Source organism: Lithobates pipiens, unplaced genomic scaffold (assembly GCF_037356315.1).
Source record: "Lithobates pipiens isolate NorthernLeopardFrog02 unplaced genomic scaffold, aLitPip1_a1.2 Scaffold_16, whole genome shotgun sequence".
Classification (NCBI taxonomy): domain Eukaryota; kingdom Metazoa; phylum Chordata; class Amphibia; order Anura; family Ranidae; genus Lithobates; species Lithobates pipiens.
The window spans coordinates 552,104,356-552,117,578 of NW_027507748.1; the positions used below are offsets into that span (position 1 = coordinate 552,104,356).

Genomic DNA, 13,223 nt, shown 5'->3' on the forward strand with positions numbered 1-13,223 from the left:
CCTGATAAATATCACTTCTAGGCTGATGGTCAATATCCTAAAGAGAACAGATTCTGTAAATAAAAAACAGCAAAAAAAGAACGATAAAAAACAGAGAGCAAAATATATCTTCTACTATAAGGCTGGAGAAAAATAAATGAATAAATAAAAGACTCATTACAGCTGGTCTTATACAGGAATCAGTTTAGTGTGTTATTTTTTTATTGCAACTTACTTTTTGTATACCAATTAGGGTTTTATTTATTCTTAATAGCTGTACATTGTCGTACACATGAACTGGAGTGTCAAGGGACTGCTGCTGTATGTCACAGTAGGATTACTCTAATTTTGAGCTCAGTTTTACAGCATCTGGGGCTCACTTTCTTACTTGTGGTACAAAGATGGTTATAATTCAGTTCCGCAGGCAACGGTGAAAAAAAAAAAAAAAATGTTGACACCACCACCCCCTCCGCCAACATATGCTGCTCATTTCATCTAGGGGGAGCAATAGAAATTTATATTTACCTTACACCTCTGCCCATGGCAACCCCTTGCTCTAGTTTTCCACTCAGGTATCACATAATAATGCAAGATAGCTTGTCCTGAACTGTATGTAATGACAAGGCAAGGGGCCAGACACACAACCGGAGAAGATCTCCCAGATTAAACATGCACTATATCCAGTATAGATGGGGTTGAGAAAGGGGTGGCTGTACTTTTGCGGCCAGACTGGAATTTCCACTTTAATCACCTTGTTAGTTGCTGACATGAATTTAGCATGAAGTCAGTGAAATAAGAAATTATACATTTCTTTCCTGAATATCTGTTTCAGGTCCCTGACTTGGTATTGCAGCCAGGATTAGAATGACAATTCCAAGTCTGCACTTTCAAAAACAAGTTAGGAATATCTGCTTCTGTCTTCAAATGTTCCCTTTTAGAACTATCATTTAACATTTTTTTCAACTCTCTAGGGGACCAAATGCATATAGCATGTAGTCCTACTAAAAAAACATCTTTTATTTCTAAGTTGAGTTGCTGGGCAAGTCTTGTGATGTCGTACCCCCCCCCCCCCCCCCCCCCCGACTGCCAGTCAACAATGCTGCTATGAAGTAGACAGATTAGGGATTGACACATCAGGTCTCTGGCATCAGGGGCCGCTCCAGAGAGGAGCATTGTCATTCACAAAAACAGATCACACTGTGCTGCAAGTCTATCAGGGCTGCTTTTACACATCCACGGCCAGGCTGATGGATGATACAGTGTTGCAGCACTGTGTAAACTTTTAATGCTATGAATAAGCCATCAGCGATGTTTTACATAGCACTGGCCTAACTTCACCGGTCACTCATTTTTAAACAGTAAAAGTACACACAGTGTGGAAGTGCTCTGTAATACCCTGGCCAAGCTGTAGATGTGTAGAATCAGCCCTGATGGACACACTGAGAGCAGAAGCTCTGCACGATCTATCTTTGTTTTTTTATTCATAATAGTAAAAGATTCAGCGTTGTAGCTCTGTGTAATGTATCGGCAGCCGCTTGTACACTTACAGGGAAGATACTTTACACAGAGCCAAAGCTCTGAGTGATCTGCCACTATTATGAATGACTGATCAGCACTGATCATTCATTCATAATAGTGACAGATCACTCAGTTTAGAGAGGGTCAGGGCTCTGTGCTGGCTGACCCCACTTTCCCCAACAGAAATACCCATACAATGGAACCAAGTGCTATTATGCACTTGATTCCCTGGGGTGGCAATTTAATAGGAAACAAAAAAATAGGATTTTTGTACTCGCCGTAAAATCCTTCTCCATAAAGTTAATTGACGGATACAGCATCTTCATCTTGACCTTAGGGTTATATCACCCCTTTAGGAGAGGACTAGGCAGAAAGTGTTAAAAAAAGCAACACTTGCACAGTACCATCCGGGGGGGTTTGGGGGGGGGGGGGGGTGTTGGGGATGGGTCTTACTGGCTATAAGCCCTCACACTGCATACAGCAGCTCAGTTCGTCAAAAGCAGTACAAATAGGAGGGGTGGGTGCTGTGTCCATCAATGAACTTCAGAGAAAAGGATTTTATGATGAGTACATAAATCCTATTTTCTCTTTTGTTCACTGACGGACACAGCATCTTCATCTTGACCTTAGGGGCGTCCCCAAGCAGTGTCAAAGAAATAAGGGGTGGGAACAGCAAGAAAATAACTCCACCCATAACAACCAGAGCTCCTCAACGGAGGAGTTGCTACCTTAAACAGCCGCCTGCAAAACCTTGCAGCCGAAGCAAGCATCCAAAAATTCACAACATTTTACAAGGGTAATGTGAGTGTAAAGTGGCTACCATGAGACCCAGGACTCGCATGCAAAAACGCAGCAACAAACACCTGCGGGACACCAACATCTTCACCGCAACTTGCAGAGTCTGCAGCTTGTCCGAAGGGAGAAAGACTCTCGCCTCTGGAGGAGTACAGAAGCAGGCCCAGGTACTCCAGGCATTGAGTTGGCACCAACACAGACTTCTGTAGGTTCAGTACCCAACCAAACTCCTGAAGAGTTTGCATAGTGATTGCCACATCCTCCCTTAATTCTGAGGCGGAAGCTGCTCTCAGAAGGAGGTCGTCCAGGTAACATACGATTGCGATCCCTTGCTGCCTTAGCAAAGCCAAATTTGGGGCTAGCACCTTGGTGAAGACCCTCTGTGCCAACGCCAGGCCCAAAGAGAGAGCTATAAATTGGTAGTGCTAGTCCCGACCACAAATCGCAGAAACCTCTAATGCTTGATGCATATGGGGACATGCAAAGTATGTGTCCTTGATGTCCAGGGATGCCAGAAAATCCCCCGGAGTGGCCCGATCATTGAGCGCACCGATTCCAATCTGAACCTTTGTACCTTCACAAAGCTGTTGAGGGCCTTGAGGTTCAGGACCGGACAGACCCTTTCCTTCTTTGGGACTACAAACAGATGGGAGTAGAAGCCCTGAAACCTTTCCGGTGTCGGTATAGGTACTATCACCCTGCACAATAGCAGGTCCTGTACTGCCCCAAACAGGGCTTCACGACGAGCCAGAAGATGAAGGTTGGAGGGAAAAAAACGGTTTGGTGGACAAGAAAGAAGCTAGCTTGTATCCTGATGAAACCAGTTAACAGACTCACTATTCGGAAAGTAGGGAGATACACAGGGCTGCAAACTCTCAAAGATGACCCCCCACCCGAGAGTCGGACGGGGGCAAACCTTCATGTGGTAACAGATTTGCTCGCAGGCTTGTTTGGCTTTGGAAACCAGGGATGCTCTTGTCCCTAAGCAGGCACCTTGTTGGACTGGGAACGCTTACCTGCCGACCTGGGTGGACGAAAACTCCGCTTCTGAGCGGAAAAGGAGGGCCATAGACTACGGTGTGGCTCCTTCCCTTTTCTGAACTGAGGGAGCAACGTACTCTTACCCCCAGTAACATTCTTTATAAAGTCATCCAGCGAGGCACCAAATAGCCTCTCTCCCTGGAAGGGCAAGTCTGCCAGTGCTTTCTTAGATGCCTGGTCAGCATTTCAGCCAAATCAGGAGACGTAGCACTACTGCTGATACAGAGGCTCTAAAGAGCAAGGGGGTCGTATCTAAGGCCGCATCACAGACATACTTAAGGCCCTGCACCAACTGGTCCGCTAGCTCCATACAGATCGGGAAAGCCTGTTGCTTCTCCAACTCACGGTGCAACAATGTTGCCAATTCAGTAAGCGTCTGACACCAGGGCTGTGGCTAACACTGCCCGCAATGCTGACCCCACCACCGTAAGCATGGACTGGGCAACCGCCTTGGCCCTTCTGTCGGCAGGGTCTTTGAAAGCAGGAGTCCCTTCCAACGGAATCGTGATTACCTTATTTAACCTGGATACCGGGGGGGGGGCTGGGGGGTCAACAATCAGAGATGTCTATTTCTTCAGGAAACTCTCCTCAAAAAGGGGTAACGCACCGCCATACGTTTTGGGACTGAAAAGGCGTGCTGCGGTTTTCCCCACTACTTAGCCGTGCGGGCCAGCTTGTGGGACCTGAAAGGGACCGACACCTCTGTAGATGCCCCCGCCATATTCTATATCTTAAGGGTATCACACACTGTTGTGCTCCTACAAGCACCTTTTCCTGCGCTGACCCAGACATGGAGTCATCCTCACTGCCCGAATGGTCCTGGTCCGCATCCTCTGATACGTCAGAACAGGGGCCGCCTGTCACATCGGGTCCAAGTCTGAATCAGAGGTTTCCCTAGAAGATGGTGGGGGGAGGGGCATTTTTTACCCCCCTTTGCAGCCACACGTCGCTTCCACCCAGGCAACAAAGGCCTCCAGGACCGCCGACAGAGCGTCTATAGGCCCCGCAGGTGCAGGGGAACCAGTTGCAATAACAGGGATGTCTGGGGAAGAAGCACCAGCTTCCAACGCCATGCTGACCCACACTCGCCTGTCACCACTTAAGGACTTAAGGCAAGTCACACAAAATGTCCACCCTCCTAGCTGCCACAGACTGAGGGGCCCCCCGCAGGACTCACCACCATGACCCAGGTACTGCGTTGTGCTGCTGCTGTCTGCTCTCCCCTGTGTCATCCACAAGATGTCTGTGTGAAAAGAGCGCTATTCTAGAAGGAAACAAGCAACCAGCACTAGGGGCAAAACTACCTGAGGGTACTAGATAATGGCTGCCGGCCGCAAAAACATCTGAGGGCGCAGAGAAAATGGCCACGAACTTCCAGAAAATGGCTGAAATGCAAAAACTGGCTGTGGCCCTAGGAAAATGGCAAACAGGGAAGAGGACAAATGGACCCCCCCCCCCCCCAACACCCAGCACAGCCCCCCGCCAGGACCCAGAGCCCCCCTGGAGGACCTCTAGCCAGGTACGTGCACTGCACCCCCCTGTGCCCAGTCACACAGCGGCCCATAGCATGGGGAGGAGAGAAGGGACAGGGAGAGAAGAAAGGGAGTAAGAGAGACCCCCTAGTTGATCTCCCAGAGAACGCCCAGCTGCTCCATCCTGCTGAGACAGGTGGAACCATACTTACCCCTACTGCAGGGACTGCTGGACGCATTCCACAGACAGACCCATCACCCAAGCAGTACGGGGTGGCTGCCGGCCACGGCACACTGCGACACAGACAGCAGTAGCCCGGTCATATGTGTGCCCCGGAGCATATATCTCACCAGCCACCCCTGGATCAGACGGGGCATGTCGCGGACGACCCAGCAAGTAGTTAGGGCCTGCTCGCGCTCGATGGCCAGACTGGGGGAGACTACCAGGATCTATATTATCCAGCCTGTCACCCAGCCCAACTGTTGATTGTAGATCAGGGGATTTAAAAATGCAGAAAAAAATTAATAAATTAATTCCCAGGACCAATGGTCCCACCGAGAGTCAGGTCCATCTCCTACACTAGGCAGAATAAACTGACATGGGATGCAATGTGACATTAAAAGTCAGAAGCTGCTGGCTGCTAATAACAGGACCTGTCCAAGGATCCAGTGATGTCCTCACTCAGGTTACTTCGTCACTCAACCTTCCCAGCGCTGAAATCTTAATTGTGGCAGCTGGCTGCCAGCCGTGCTTTGTGAATGGTCCCGCAGTCTGAGACCTGTGATGTGCCCCAGAAGACTGCGGGGAGGGAGGGGGAAAGGAGAGCTGACAAAACCAGGTACCCGCTCTCCCCAGAAAAAAATGGTCTGCTAAATGTGGGAGAGGAGGGGGAAGGAAGACAAAGCGGAACTTCCCTTTTGGGTGAAGCTCTGCTTTAATGATAGTTTTTCTTTAATATCTTTACAGAGCTAGACATTTTATTAAAACCTGCATGGAACTATAAGTGGAAAAAAAAAAAAACACACCACAGCTCTTTATGATGATGCTTATTTGTTATTAAAGGAGTTGTAAAGTCTCATGGTTTTTCCCCTTAATGCATTTTATACATTAGGGTGAAAAACTGTGGCAGCTGTCCCTCAAAGCCCCCCTTTTTCTTACCTGAGCCGATCCTTCCAGCGACAAGCCCAGCAGCTCCAGCCACTGTCTCGAGTCCTCATTGGATAGATTGATAGTAGCGGGAGCCATTGGCTCCCGCTGCTGTCAACCAAATCCAGAGACACGTGATCCGGGCCAAGTCCTGCTGTCTGTGTCGAGGGACGCACGGGTGCCCCCCATAGAAAGCGGCTCTCTGTGGGGGCACTCAATAAAGAGAAGGGGCAAGGAGCACCACCGGGAGACCCCAGAAAAGGAGGATCGGGGCCTCTCTGGAAAACCCTTGCACAAAGCAGGTAAGTATAACATATTTGTTATAAAAAATAAATAAAAATAAAAAAAAAACAAACACACAACCCTTTACAACACAAATTAAATGCTGATGATTACGTGGTTTGTATCACCCTAGCCTTAACTGATACCAGGCGATTTTTATTTATTCTATTCTAATACCTTTTCTCAGCAGTATATAGCCGTCTTGTGACTTCTATCAGTGTCCTCATTCTCCGACTGTCCTATGAGGCTGCATGAGCCCTGACCCTCTGTCTGGACAAAGCTGATTGAAAAAAAAAAAAACAATACACACCAAACTGAGCAAATATCCCCAAGGCTCTGTGCTACCAGGAGATGGATTGGGGATTGTAGAAGAAAGGGATGAACATATTTTACTGTTGTGAGATTATTAACACTTTAAAAGAAGTCTATGATCTCCAAAAATTCCACATGATAGAGTGATCAGCTGAAAGCATTCAAATAGTGCTTCCTACTTAAAGAGGGAGTCCTGCGAAAAAAAAAACATTTTTAAAAGTCAGCAGCTACAAATACTGCAGTAGGGCTGAAATGACTAATCGATTAATCAACAACTAATCGATTATGAAATTAATCGATTACTATTTTCATAATCGATTAATCAGCCAGTAACAAAATAGGGTTAAAGTTAATGAGTCTGATGATATTTACTAGATTGACCCTTTAAAAAAGTATATCTCTCCTCTAATAGTATATACACTATATCTCCTCTAATAGTTTATACTGTATATCCCCTCTAATAGTATATGCAGTATATATCTCTTCTAATAGTATATACATTATATCTCTCCTCTAATAGCATATACAGTATATAGCCTCTAATAGTATTATACAGTATATCTCTCCTCTAATAGTATATAGCCTCTAATAGTACCGGTATATACAGTATCTCTCTCCTCTAATAGTATATACAGTATGTATCCCCTCTAATATATATACAGTATATCTCTTCTGTTTGTTATTCTCAGAGTGGATTAGATATTTTGCTCCCTAACCATATAGTTGGTTATTTATATTTTCTACTGCATAGAGATATTCAAGAATAAATTGCCTTTTTTTAAACTTTACATATTAACTAAATTATACACCACACTTTTTTTTTTAAAGGTTATTAAACGATTAATCGAAACAATAATCGGCCAACTAATCAATTATGAAAATAATCCTTAGTTGCAGCCCTATACTGCAGCTGCCGACTTTTAAAATAAGGACACTCACCTGTCCTAGGGTCCAGCGATGTCGGCACCAGAGGCCGAACCGTCTCTCGGTCCTCGAATGCTGCCGTTGCCATCTTCGGTATGGGAATCAGCAAATGAAGCCTTGCGGCTTCACTTTCCGGTTCCCTACTGTGCATGCACGAGTCGTACAGAGCAATGAGAATGGTCCGCGCTGTCTCTGGGACCCGTGTGTGTCCCAGCAGACAGCGTGGCGGGACAGGAAGAGGCAGAGACTCCCATGGTGTGAATGGAGCCTTAGCCGAACACTAGAAAGCAGAAAATGTCTGCCATTTCTCACAGTTTGTCATCAGGGCAAAAGGGGTTAGTGTTTTCATTTTGGACAGAACGGAGAGGGAATAGAACCCCTGTCAGTTCTTATAGTTGTCTGTGTCCCCATTAGGGAGATTCAACCTATTTGTATTGTTTACCATTATCATTGAAAGTAAAAGAAAATCCTAAATTTTGGGTTGAGATCAAAACAGGAATAGAGGGTAAATCTTCCAGTGGGGGGCACTAGTTCTGGTGACAACCAGGGATTCACTCACTCTCTCTCTTCCTGTTTGGCTATGGGACAGGAAGTGAAGGTAAATTGCCCCAATGGGACACAGAAGGCAAAAAACTTGACAGGGGTTTTAACCTTCCTTTACTCTATCCAAAATGACAAAATGTTTTGCCTTTAGTGACACTTCAACCATGTGAAGACTTACTGCTGAAGAAAAATGGTGATTACAATGACCCCATGGTAGATTATCTATTTTAGTGGCGACAGGAACTGTCTTGACCACATTCGCCAACTTTGATGCTATCTCTCTCTCTAATATATATTATATTTATTTATATATATATATATATATATATATATATATATATATATATATATATATATATATAAAACTTTACTCTCCTATTTACAGCAATTGTAATAAGTTTGCTGTAGTTACACAATATATGGACTTTTAAGAACTATTATAAATAGACATACACAAACTAATATGCATTAGCAGCTTCAAGCAAAGAGTTATACAATCATGCAATTAAAACATTCTATTCTGCTGATGCCACAGAGTTTTTCCCTAGTAGACAGCTTTGCAACAAAAAAAGTATTCAAGTACAAAAATTCTAGTGAAATAAAATTGGTGTGTAAAAGTATATTTGACCTGTTTTTTTATGACATTTTCAGTCTAAATTCTGCCTTTTTAAAAGTTCAATCACAGACTAATTAAAAACACACATAAATGTAAATCCTTAATACCGACGATTTCAATTGCTGCAAGCATGTTTAATGCTGATAACTTCATGTGGAATATGTCATTCTAACAAAAAACCTGCCTGCGATGTATTAATTCCATACCTTCCCATCAGCAAACTTCAGGCTTTGTCTGCAGTGTGCAGCAGCCACAGTCTGATCTCCCACTGTTCACAGAAGAAGCTGTCATCTTAAGGAGCAGAGGAAGTACACAATGAGCTAGGGGTAGGAGGAGATAAAAAGGGATGGCACATCACATAACTATGCTTATGCAAGTGGTCTATTTACCCAGAGGCCCTCACTGAACTAACCTACATTCTTAACCATTCTACAAGACGGCGCACACCATGAAAGCAAGGCCAACCTGCCAAAAACCAGGTCAGGAATATTCAACAAGGATAAACCGTTTTTTCCAGAAGCAAATTATGGCATTTGGTAAAAAAGCTCAGGTAGGATAGACCCTGCCATGTCATTTACAAAAAACAATCACAGCTTCCCAGCCGAGGCGGCGTCGTTATTTTGAATGCCGGGGCCGGCGTGAAGTCATAACCGGCCTCCGATGATCGAGACACTGGTGACCATCTGGGCTGCCGGAAATCTCTATGTGCAACATCCAGGGCCGGCGTATCCACTCTCTCCGAATTGCAAAGGTGAGTAGGTAGAAGCACCGGAGGGGGGGGGGGGGGGGGGGGGGGAGGGGGACATCCCCTCCCACCTCCCCGTAAGAACGATCAAGCAGCAGAACAGCAGCTATGATCATTCTTATGGTGTAGGGAATCGCCGGTTAAAAATGCTGACATCTGAATGATGCCTGCAGCATCATTTTTTCACCAGGTGAATGGGTAGGGGTACATTGTACCCCATAGTCATTCACATAGGGTGGGGGGCCGGTATCTGGGGGTCCCGGATTCCAATAAGCCGCCCGCAGACCCCGACAACCAATGGCCAGGGTCGTCAGGAAGAGACCCTTGTCCTCATCAACACGGGGACAAGGTGCTTTGGGATGGGGGGGGCGCAGGACCCCCCCCATGTTGAAGGCACGTGGCCTGGTATGGCTCAGGAGGGGGGGGCACTCGCTTGTCCCCCCCTTTCCTGACCGGCCAGGTTGCATGCTCGGAAAAGGGTCTTATATGGACCTGGGGGGGACCCCCACGCTGTTTTTTTGGCGTAAGGCATCCCCTTTAAGTCCATACCAGGTGCCGGCCAGCGACATGTTAATCTCGCCGCTAAGGGCGGCGACATTGACTTCCTTCGCTAGTCCTGTCTACCTGGAGCTGCGTTCAAAATGAACGGACTTTCCTCCACGTGCGGGAAAGTCAGTTCATTTCAAAAGTCTGGCGGACTAGTACACAGATGGCCGGATTGTCCGCCGGGCAGTCCAGTGGACAATTTTTGAGTCAAAACTACTTTTGGGGGAAAAAAAAAGTCCGCCGGAGCCCACACACAGGCGGATTGTTTAGCAGACTCTGGTCCGCCGGATAGTCTGATCGTGTGTACGCGGCATAAGAGTTTAAAATTTGTATAAAATCAGGCAGACCCTTGCACTAAATCGTTTGTAGTGGTCTTAGTGTGCTGCTGGAAAACTGAGCCAGCTGCTCCCGTCCTCTCGACAGCCCATTGTTTCAGTCAGCGCTGGAGGGACAGAGCAGAGAGCCGCTGACCGACAGTCAGCAGCTCTCTGCTCAGGGAAGACCGAGATCTGAGCGATCAGTGTTTTTTTTTTTTAGAAGTAGCGGAGAACAGATGCAACATTGAAAGGACACAGACTTACATAGAGGTGCTTTCACAGACAAAAAAAAAAAAAAAAAAAAGTTCAACCCCTGTTGACCACTTGCCGACCACGCTATAGCTGAATGACGGCTACAGTGCGGACAGCTAGTTCTGGGAGTCTGTCATATGGCAAAGGACACTGCTGATCACAGATTGAGGTACAGAGACTATCAGGGGCTCTTTACCACACAATCAGCTGTGTCCAATCAGCTGATCATGGATGTAAATAGTAGGGATGCACCGAATGGGTTTTTTGGTGCTGAAACCGATACCGAAAATGAAAAATACACTAGGCCGAAAACCGAAACCGATACCGAAACAGCACCGATACCGAAAATGACTGTTTTTAAAAAATATTTTTATACAGGAGGTGGTCAGAGACTGGGGACATGGTACAGGAGGTGGTCAGAGACTGGGGACATGGTACAGGAGGTGGTCAGAGACTGGGGACACGGTACAGGAGGTGGTCAGAGACTGGGGACACGGTACAGGAGGTGGTCAGAGACTGGGGACACGGTACAGGAGGTGGTCAGAGACTGGGGACACGGTACAGGAGGTGGTCAGAGACTGGGGACACGGTACAGGAGGTGGTCAGAGACTGGGGACACGGTACAGGAGGTGGTCAGAGACTGGGGACACGGTACAGGAGGTGGTCAGAGACTGGGGACACGGTACAGGAGGTGGTCAGAGACTGGGGACACGGTACAGGAGGTGGTCAGAGACTGGGGACACGGTACAGGAGGTGGTCAGAGACTGGGGACACGGTACAGGAGGTGGTCAGAGACTGGGGACACGGTACAGGAGGTGGTCAGAGACTGGGGACACGGTACAGGAGGTGGTCAGAGACTGGGGACACGGTACAGGAGGTGGTCAGAGACTGGGGACACGGTATAGGAGGTGGTCAGAGACTGGGGACGCGGTACAGGAGATGGTCAGAGACTGGGGACGTGGTACCGAAGATGGTCAGACTGGAGACATGGTACAGGAGATGGTCAGAGACAGAGGACGTGGTACAGGAGGCATCCCCCATTGCAGCCAGTGTGTCCCCATTGCAGCCAGTTTGTCCCCATTGCAGCCAGTGTGTCCCCATTGCAGCCAGTGTGTCCCCATTGCAGCCTGTGTGTCCCCATTGCAGCCTGTGTGTCCCCATTGCAGCCTGTGCACTGTGTGCAGGGAAGAGAGCCGCCTCCGCCGCCTGTTTGATAACAGCGCCGGGAACATCACAGCTTTCATTTCAATTGCTGTGTGTTCCCGGCCGTGTGACGTCACACGCAGCCCCTCCCCCTTGTCCGGGCACTTTGATAGACAGATCATCCGTCCAATCCTGCGGATGATCTGTCTATCTAAGTGCCCGGACAAGGGGGAGGGGCTGCGTGTGACGGCACACGGCCGGGAACACACAGCAATTGAAATGAAAGCTGTGATGTTCCCGGCGCTGTTATCAAAAAGGCGGCGGAGGTGGCTCTCCTGCGCTATGATGGGCGTCACCAGGGGTGGGGGGCGGAGCCCCGCCCCACCCAGGCCACGCCCCATTTTCGGCCGTTTTTCTCTTTCGGCAAATTGCCGAAAAGGCCATTTTCGGCCGATATGTTTCGGCGGCCGACATTTCGGTGCATCACTAGTAAATAGAAGCTGGTTATCAGCACTCCTTTCCTCATACTGACAGCATGAGGGGAGCCGATAACCAGCTTCTCTAAAAAAAAGGGACATCTACACTGATAATCAGGGCACTGATTATCACTGCTGTCCTTACAGTAGCCACCAGTGCTGCCAATCAGAGCCGCCTATCAGTGAAGGAGAAAAAACTAACTGTTTGCAAAATGTTATAACACACTATGAAAACTTTTTTTTATTTTTTTTTTGTTTATTTAGCAAGAAAAAAAAAAAAAAAAGCGGTGATTAAATATCACCAAAAGAAATCTCTATTTGTGGTAAGGAAGGGGGTAAAAGTGCTCAGTAGGCAAGTGGTTAAGATCCATGTTCATGAAGGTCTAAAATCAGATTTTCTCAACACTGGAAAGATTACCTCTCACTTCCTGTTGTGTCTACAGACCAGGAAATTAAGAAATATCTACTGGACAATGATAAAAAAAAAAAAAAAAGGGGGGGGGGGGGGGTGCTGACTGACATGGCTTTTAACTAGGGATGAGCTTCGAGTTCGAGTTGACTCATGTTCGACTCAAACATTGCCTGTTCGGCGAACAGTGAACAATTTGGGGTGTTCGCGGCAAATTCGAAAAGCCGCAGAACACCCTGTACAAATCTATGGGAGAAATCTAAAGTGCTAATTTTAAAGGCTAATATGCAAGTTACTGTCCTAAAAAAGTGTTTGGAGACCTGGGTCCTGCCCCAGGGGACATGTATCAATGCAAAAAAGTTTTAACCACTTTGCTCCGGTAGGACGTCCAGGGACGGCCTCGGCTTTCGGTGGTTATATCGGAATGATGCCTGAGGCCACAGACATCATTCAGATATCGGCGTTTTCAGCCAGCGATTCCCTGCATCATAAGAATGATCATAGCGGCTGTTCCGCCGCTTGATTGTTCTTACGGGAGGCGGGAGACGTTCCCACCCCCCCCCCCCCCCACCGCCGCCCTCCAGTGCTTCTACCGACTCACCGCTTCCATCGGTGAGTTGGTCACAGGATCCGCCGGGCCCCGGATAATACCATAGAGATTTCCGTCGGACCAGATCATCCCCGGAGTCTCCATGATCGTTCGGAG

The 13,223-nt window shown here is 47.3% G+C and overlaps 1 protein-coding gene across 5 annotated transcripts in view; it reads right to left on the reverse strand.

Annotated features, from left to right (window-relative positions):
* TIMELESS (timeless circadian regulator) overlaps nucleotides 1–13,223 on the reverse strand; it is a 166,659-nt gene that overhangs the window by 126,164 nt on the left and 27,272 nt on the right. For 2 of the 5 annotated variants that reach the window (XM_077483456.1, XM_077483455.1), the window contains exon 2: nucleotides 2–53. The gene's annotated coding sequence lies outside the window, so the exon portion shown is untranslated. Of the gene's footprint in view, nucleotide 1; nucleotides 54–6,411; nucleotides 6,515–8,835; nucleotides 8,853–13,223 lie in introns of those variants that run through there. The other 3 variants (XM_077483457.1, XM_077483458.1, XM_077483459.1) reach the window with 3 other exon arrangements.